At 45.4% G+C, this 7187-nt stretch overlaps 1 non-coding gene across 1 annotated transcript; it reads left to right on the top strand.

Annotated features, from left to right (window-relative positions):
• Positions 1-5624: 5624 nt before the first annotated feature.
• Positions 5625-5731, top strand: LOC122551200 (U6 spliceosomal RNA). Its single transcript, XR_006312052.1, has one exon. It is a non-coding gene; the product is annotated as a U6 spliceosomal RNA (small nuclear RNA).
• The last annotated feature ends 1456 nt before the right edge of the window (positions 5732-7187 follow it).

Raw genomic sequence — 7187 nt, 5'->3', positions numbered from 1 at the left:
GGTTTCAGAAGTCAATGCTGTGCATGGACTGGAGGTCCTCACACTAACAAAATATTAAAGGGAATGTTGCTCAACAGTATAAATGTTTCATCCTTGAGTTAAGTGAAGTCTCATGATAAAAGTCACATGATATGTGCAGTCTCATCAGGTGTTGCCAAGTTGAAAGTGGTGAATGAGGTCACTGTCCCAAATAACTGCCTGACCTTTTAGAAAAATCTACTTTCACAGAACTGACCAAAATCCATCTGTCATCTATTTTAAAAATATTCCCTGCAATGAACAATGGCCTTAGTATTATGGAAATGGATGGAAGCACCATTAGTAGTGATGCAGGAATAGGGTGCTGATGAAACGTGCTCAGTGAGTAGAACATGAGAACGCAGGAAGGGTTTGTAGGTTGCGAGGATAAGGTGCATACGATAGTGGAAGTTGGAGTCTGTGAGCTTTGGTGAGAGCTGTGTGCAGTGGTAGGGTTAGGCTTAGTGGTGGCTCTTTCTGAAGTAGCAGAAAGAAGATAGAGAGATTTACTGTAGCAGAGCACAAAAGATCACTAGCCTATTTTCGACACGACTGTGCAATACAAAGAATCTACAATCTAGAATCCCTACAGTGTGGAAACAGGCCCTTCGGCCCAACAAATCCACACTGACCCATTCCCCTGATTAATGTACCTAACATACACATCCCTGAACACTATATGCAATTTAGCACAGCCAGTTCACCTAACCTGCACATCTTTGGACTGTGGGAGGAAACCCAAGCAGACATGGAGCGAACACACAAATTCCACACAGACAGTCACCCAAGGGTGGAATCAAACCTGGGCCCCTGGCAACGTGAGGCAGCAGTGCTAACCACTGAGCCACCATGCCACCCTATTACTTTTCACCCAGGCCACAGCACTAACTCAGGTTGCTCTCTCAGTCCATGAATCAATTGCCATGTCCTCTTCTGGCAGTCAGTAGGATAAAGAACTGACCTCCTCTCCTCCTTGCTATTCACCAGCACATTCAAGTGCCTGTTGGGACAGCAGCTTTCCTTCTGGACTTGTCCTCAAGTATAAATTGAGGAGCAACACAGTGAGAATCCGGCTTGTGGCGTCTAAAGTGGTATGCACATTTAAAACAGATTTAATTATGCCATCAGCAGTGTGAACACTGGAAGGTCCTGGCAGCAGCAAGTGCTTTGTCTCAACTAATTCAAAATGGGAACATTCAAAAGTTTTTGATGCATATGTATCTCTGTATTGATGCATTATGTCTCAGCTCTAGAGCAGGTGAGCCAGGCCTTCTGGCTCAGAGGTGGCAGTGCTACCACTGCGGCATAACAGCTCATTTGTTTCTTTACTTATCCTGTTAGTCACTTCCTTTGGCCTTGTGCCATCAATTATTTTGACATTTAATCAATCTTACACCCTGTCAGACTTTCCCTTTTGTTCCTTATTCATGCTCACTTGAACGAATAGCAGGCTTGAATTGCAGAGTGATGCCAGAGTGGGTTCAATTCCCACACCGACTAAGGTTGGTATGAAGGACTCTTCTTCTCAACCTCTTCCTTCGCCTGAGATGGGGTGACCTTCAGATTAAGTTGTTACTAGGTGTCTGGTACACAGGTACATAGATCCCTCAAATTTGCCACCTCAGAAGGTGTATGATGTTTTGGCTTTCATTAAGAGGGGGATTGAATTTAAGAGCCACAAGGTTTTGCTGCACTTCTATAAAACCCTGGTTCGACCACACTTGGAATATTGTGTCCAGTTCTGGTTGCCTCATTATAGGAAAAATGTAGATGCTTCAGAGGGTGCAGAGAAGACTTACCAGGATGCTATGTGGATTGGAGGGCTTGTCTTACAAAGAGAGGTTGTGTAGATTGAGTTGATCTTAAATTAAGATAAATGCTTGGCCCAACATCATGGGCAGAAGGTCCTGTATTGTGCTGTACTGTTCTATGTCTCTCTCTCGCTAATGACAAGTCAGTCCTTTGGTCTGGTAACCAAACCATGTCAGTTCCTTGCAGCTGGGGTCTTAAGGAAGACTTAGAGCCATTGAATGGCTGTGTGTAGTGAGGGCTCAGAGAAGTTGTAGGAGCTATGAGGGGCCCAAAAGAAGCCAATGTATAATTAATAGTTCAGTTCAGTAGTCATGGGATTTGAAAGCCCACAAGCAGCACTTGCTCTGTTCACTGAGGCAGATTAAAACTCAAGGAACAAATCTGTGGCAGTACTGTTTTGATGAAGCTAGGTATTTGTGAAAAACCGAAGTTGCAACTATAAGTACTGAAATACAGTTTACAGGAATCCAGGGAATCACAGGAGAGCAAGATGTGGAATCAGTCTGGGGAGAAATAAGAAATGGCAAAGGAAGTAGTACTTGTTATGAGTAATCTATAGGTCCCCAAACAGTGGTCCTGCAGTGGGGCACAGTATAAACCAGGAAATATTAGAAGATTGCAAGAAAGGTACAGCAATAATCATAGGTGATTTTAATGTGTGCATAGATTGGAAGAATCAAATTGGCAAGGATAGACTGGAGGCAGAGTTTATTGAATAATTAGAGATTGTTTCTTTAAGCGGTATTTTGAGGAAGCAACCAGCGAGCAAGCTACTCTGGATTTGGTATTATGTAATGAGGAGAGATTATAGTTAAGGATGACATTATAGTTAAGGATACTGTCGGGAGTATAGTAGGATAGAATTCAAAATTCAGTTTGGGGGAGGCGGGGGTTGAGAAAGTGGAGTCCCACAATAGTGTTCTGGAATTAAACAAAGGAATTATACAGGCATGAGGACAGAATTGACCCCAGTAGATTGGGCAGGAAGGCTAAAAAGTAAGACAGCGGACCTACTCAATTCCTCACAACTAAAATATATCCCAGTGAGGAAGATGGTAAAAGGGGTTAAAAAAACCCTCCATGGTTGAACAAGGAGGTCAAGGACAACATAAAGTTAAAAACTATACGGTAAACATATTACAAAGGCCAGTGGCAGGCTGGAAGATTGAGAAATTTTCAAACATAAACAAAGGGATACTAAAAAAGGAGCTCAGGTAAATTATGAAAGAAAACTAGCACAAAATATCAAAAATGAGTACCTTGGGCCTGATGACATACATCTTATTCCAAAATCCCTGGACATGGGAAAGGGTTCAAAAATGGCTAATATAATGCCCTTATTCAAAGAGGGAGGGAGGCAAAATATGGGAAATTACTGACCAGTTAGTTTAACATCTGTTGCTGGGAAAATGTTAGAATCAATTATCAAGAAGCAATATCAGGACATTTGGAAAGTCAGAAATGCTATCCATCAGAGTCACAATGGGTTTGTGAAGTAACAAGCAAAGTGAATAATGTGGATGCTATAAGTGTAACTTATCTGGACTTGCGGAAGGTGTTTGATAAGGTGACGCACAAAAGGTTAATTCACAAGGTTGGATCATATGGGATTGGAGTAATTGATTAGCTTGGATAGATGACTGGCTGATGGACAGAAGACAGAGAGTCAGGATAAATGGGTTTTTTGCTGGATGGCAAGACGCAACTAGTGGGGTGTCACAGGGTTTGGTCCTTGGACCCCAGCTATTTACAATCTACATAAACAACTTGGATAACAGGGATAGAAGGCTCTATAGTCAAATTTGCGAATGACACGAAATTAGGCAGGATGGTAAATTGCAATGATGAAATAAGAACCATAAAAATGGATATTGATAGGTAAGGAGAGTAGGCCAAAATGTGGCAGATGGAGTTTAAGGTGGATAATTGTGAGGTTATGCATTTGGGCTGAAAAAATGGGAAGGCAACCTTTTACCTTAGTGGGGAGAGACTTTGGGGTGCTGCAGTGCAGTGGGATCTAGGTGTACTCGTTCAAGAGTCCCAGAAAATTAGCATGCAGGTTCAGCAGATAATAACAGAAAGTGGATGGAATGTTGGCATTTATAGCTAAAGGAATAGAATATAAAGGTAAGGAAGTATTGTTGCAACCATCGAAGGTATTGGTGAGACCGCACCTGGAGTATTGTAAACAGTTTTGGTCCCCTTATTTGAGGAAAGATGTAGTGGCATTGGAGGCAATTCATAGGACATTCACTAGATTGATCCCAGACTTGAGAGATTTATCGTATGATGAGAGATTGAATTGTTTAGGCCTAAACTCCCTGGAATTTAGAAGAATGAGGGGAGATCAAATTGAGGCTTTCAAGATTATAAAAGGTGTGGATAAAATAGATGTGGAGTGGATGCTTCCTCTTGTGGAGCAGTTTAGGATGAGAGGTGGAGTTGAGGAGAACCTACTTTTCCCAAAAGGTTGTGAATTTGTGGAATTTGCTAGTCCAAAGTGTGGTGCATGCTGGGACAGTGAGTAAATTTGAGGAGGAATTAGACATACTTTTAATTGGTAATGGGATGAAGGGTTATGGGGAGAAGGCAGGAAAATGGGGGTGAAGAACATATCCGGCATGATTGAATGGTGGAGCAGACTCAATAGGCCAAATGGCCTAATTCTGTTCCTGTATCTTATGAACTTAGTCACAGAGGTTTATAACACAGAAAAAGGCTCTTTGGCATTGTGTGCACACCAGTCAGAAACAACCACTGAACTATTCTAATCCCATATTTCAGCACTTGCCCCACAGCATCATATGCCATAGCATCACAAGTTTACATTTAAATACTTTAATATTAATGAGGGTTTCTGCATCTACTACCCTAATGGGCAGCAATTTCCAGATTCCCACCCACCTCTGGGTGTAAAGGTTTTCTGCTCACATTCTATCTAAATGTCCTGTCCCTTGTCTATGCTCCTCTTAATTTTATACATCTCAGTCATGCACCCCCTCAATCCCCTCTTCTCCAATGAAAACAACCCCAGTCTGTCCAATCTCTCTTCACAACTAAAAGTCTCCACCCCAGGCAACATTCTGGTAGATCACCTCTGCACCCACCCCAGTGCAGTCACAACCCTCCCAATATTGTGGATTCCAGAACTGCACACAGTACTCTAGATGTGGCCTAACCAACATGTTAAACCTCCCTGGTCTTAAACATCGTGCCTTGGTAAATAAAGGTAAGGGTTCTTATGGGAAAAAATAAATCACTCTGCCTGCCCACTACTTGTTCACAGAAACCCTGTCAGTTCTTAGCTAAAAACAGAGCATACCCATAATACCTCAACTTGACCACAACCAGTTCAGAAACTAAACAGCAAAACATTGCTTAAACAGCTTCCAGACTGAAGGAGTACACTCCTTAGATGATCTGATAACGGGCTTCCTGCCTCACAATAGCATCAATGCTCCTGCATCCCCGAGGGCATCCCTAGTCTCCTCAGGTACTGAAGCCCCACAAAGCTGACCTAGACTGAGTGGCACCTAGATACCTGACAAGAATGCCCATCAACCTGCAGACCCATTGAAACCAGGATATTGGACATTAGCACCTTCTCTAGCAGAGGAACAGAACCTCCTGTTACAATTATAACCTGATTGCTACTACCGGAGAACCGATTGTTTTCCATTGAATGTAATTTAATTCATTTTGTCTTGTAATTAACACTACACTACAGCAACACCATAAAAACTATCTGTATCTGCAGCTCCGGGAGGAGAATCCTTGACTTTACTGTGCAGAGCGTCCACTCTGTACCAGCACATATACTAAAATTGGAACGATACAGAGAAGATTAGCATGGCCCCTGCGCAAGGATGACACGCAAATTTGTGAAGCGTTCCATATTTTTTCGAAACTGCAAGCAGGAAGGCCACCCAACCAAGGAATGTAAAGAGGCCAAGAACTGTAATCTGTGCGGAGAGGCGGGCCACATGTACAAATACTGCCCAAGACGAGGGGCCGCCACCTACGCACAGATAGCTGGAGGTGGCAACACAAGCCGTGGACCGCATAAGACCACCAACAAGGTACCACAAAACAGCATGGGAATGGTGTCTGGGGGCAACCAGAAGGAAGGGCAGGCTGCAGCGGAGCAGACGACAGACAGCGGGCAGGTACAGCAGCCGATCCAAGCTCCTTCAAGACAGACGGAGGAAATGGAAAAGGAGGGAACAAAGGAGGCAGAGGACTCAATTACTTTCAAAATCAGGAAGAGGAAACCTTGCCAGTCCTCCAAAGCCACCCAGCAAAGGGGGAAGCGACACCTACACAATGACGATACAGGCAACTCTTCCGATGGTGAGGACGGGCGCAAGGAGGGACGTCACCAGAGGAAGGGACAGAGCGCCGTGGGGAGAAAAGGAGGGCAGCACCGCCCAAACAGGAAAAGACGATCCCTCTGAGGGGATGGGTAAAGACCTCCCCCTAACCGGTGAGAACCACGAGGTACCCAGAGGCCCACAGCTCCCGGTAACTGGGAGCAGCGGTCCTGTGACAGCCCCGCTGGCAGATGGAGAACTGGACTGTGCGGACCCTGGGCCCGACCCGAAGACACCAGAGCAGGGCAATGGCCCCAGTGTGGAGCCGGACAGCTACCTCAGCCCTGGGAGGGTCCAGCAGTTTGCCATCACCACGGGAATGCACACAGCTACCCCAGAGAGGCAAGACCAGCAGCAAATGGACACTGTTAACCTCTTAAATTGTTAAAATGGGGATAAAAATTGCCAGCATCAATGTGCGTAGCATCAAATCGGCTACGCGATGTGTTTCTACAATGGCCTTCCTGGCCACCGTTAAAGCCGATGTCCTGTTTCTGCAAGAGTGCGGGATACCACACCTCAGCAGCTACAGGAGATGGACGAGCTTGTGGGCCCATGGGCCGTCAGTTTGGTCGGGAGCCAACGATAGCCGCGCCTCCGGCCTGGGTATCCTGTTGCGAGTAGGCAACTTCACCATCTCTGAGGTTAAGGAGGTGGTGGGCGGGCACCTCCTCGTTGCCGATGTCATGCTCCCCTGAGACTGATTAATGTGTACGCCCCAGTGGGTAAGAGTGAACGGTTGGCTGTCCTGCAGCAGCTTCCATTGTTGCTGGCTACGTCTAGGCCAGTCATTCTGGCCGGAGAGTTCAACTGTATCATTGATGCAGATGGACGATCCGGCGAGGGGGGACAGTAAACCGGACACCACGTCCAGAGCCCTGATGGACACGGTCAAAGACGCTAAGCTGCACAACATCTTCACCACCCCTGCTGACAGAGTGCAGCGTAGATACACCTGGTCACGGGCAGACGGGTCTATCCGCTCAA

The sequence above is a fragment of the Chiloscyllium plagiosum genome, unplaced genomic scaffold (genome assembly GCF_037043375.1).
Source record: "Chiloscyllium plagiosum isolate Xiang-an unplaced genomic scaffold, Cpla_swu_hap1 HiC_scaffold_6, whole genome shotgun sequence".
In the NCBI taxonomy this organism is placed as follows: domain Eukaryota; kingdom Metazoa; phylum Chordata; class Chondrichthyes; order Orectolobiformes; family Hemiscylliidae; genus Chiloscyllium; species Chiloscyllium plagiosum.
The sequence above is the reverse complement of the archived record's forward strand: the minus strand, read 5'-3'. Positions and strand labels throughout refer to the sequence as shown.